This window comes from Phoca vitulina, unplaced genomic scaffold (genome assembly GCF_004348235.1).
Source record: "Phoca vitulina isolate PV1807 unplaced genomic scaffold, GSC_HSeal_1.0 scaffold29, whole genome shotgun sequence".
Lineage (NCBI taxonomy): Eukaryota > Metazoa > Chordata > Mammalia > Carnivora > Phocidae > Phoca > Phoca vitulina.
In genome coordinates, this window is record NW_022589732.1 from 2,881,880 (window position 1) to 2,883,129 (window position 1,250).

The 1,250-nt window shown below is 63.8% G+C and overlaps 1 protein-coding gene across 1 annotated transcript in view; it reads right to left on the reverse strand.

Moving 5' to 3' along the window:
• RHOBTB1 (Rho related BTB domain containing 1) overlaps positions 1 to 416 on the reverse strand; it is a 119,827-nt gene extending 119,411 nt beyond the window's left edge. The window contains exon 1 of the mRNA XM_032423604.1: positions 334 to 416. The gene's annotated coding sequence lies outside the window, so the exon portion shown is untranslated. The remainder of the gene's footprint in view (positions 1 to 333) is intronic.
• Positions 417 to 1,250: the final 834 nt, after the last annotated feature.

Here is a 1,250-nt window from a genome sequence, read left to right on the forward strand (position 1 = left end):
AGGCCAGTTGGGTTGGAGGGTGCAGAAAACACCCAAAGTATCTGGAACCTAGCACCCTCTGTGTGTGTGTGTGTGTGTGTGTGTGTGTGTTAGCACCCTCTGGGGCCCCGTGCTTTCTCAGTGCAGCTGGGCAACTGTCAGGAGGTCAGCGTAAGGTAACCAACCAGGTCGCCCCCCTTTCAGGGGTGCAAAGGGATGCTCCAAGCCCTCGCGTCCCCTGAGTGTGCGGATACCGCGAGAGCGCGCACGGAGGGACCCTCTGAGTAACACCTCCCACCCTGCGCGGCCCCCATTCCCCGCGACGCGGCCCCGCCCCGCCCGCGCCGACTCTACCTGCGGACGCTGGAGGCGCGGCGGCGGCGACGGCTGGCGGTCCTGCCGTTCGCCGGGCGGGTGCTCGGGCTTTGTAAAGCCGCCCGACCCCACCCTCTCCGACCTCGGGCGCGCCCCCTTCCCCCCCGCCCGCCTGCAACCGCCCCGCTGGGCCACCTCGCTGCGGCCGGCCGCCGCCTCTCTGCGGGGCGGGGGCTGCCGGGCCCTCCCCACCCTCGCGGCCTGCTCCGAGACCTTCGGGCGGGGCCCTGGGCCGCCCCGCCAGCACCCCCACCCCCACCGGAGCTGGCACCCCGCGGCGCCGGCTCCACCCCCCCACCCTCGGGGTCCCCCAGCCCTGGTCAGCCCAAGTGCCTGTGACCCCGCCCTTGTCTGCGCAGGGCCGGAGGGACCGCGCCCCAGTGTCGGCGTCCCCACGACCCACCTCTGGGATTCCCGTGGGGTGGCCAGGAGTTGGGGGGGGCGACTCCTTCTACCAATGGAGGCCAAGTCTGGGGAAAGTTTCTGGCGGAGTCAAGGGTCAGCTTTTTCTTGTAGGGACGTTCTCTAGCCCAGAGATAGAAACCCAAGCGATCCTATCTGCGGTTTCTGCTGACATCACAAACCACACATCACTCGGTGTCGTGTTGGGTAGTTTACACAAAGACTCCCTATCATTACTGCAGCCTTCTGCACGTTCGCCCTTCAGAAGCCCAGCCGAGTGACATTTCAGCGGACGGGTTAAAGGAACTTAATTTTTTAATAAAAAGTTAATGCTGGAAGCCAATACATTACATGCTAGTTCTGCCCCAAGCTCCAAGCATGGTCACGTCTGAGTAATTCAGACCTTTCAGCGACCAGGATTACGTAGGCTGGTCACTACCTTGCACTTCCAAATCTCCAGAACTTTCCCTCTCTTTAGCCGTCTTTATTTCCCT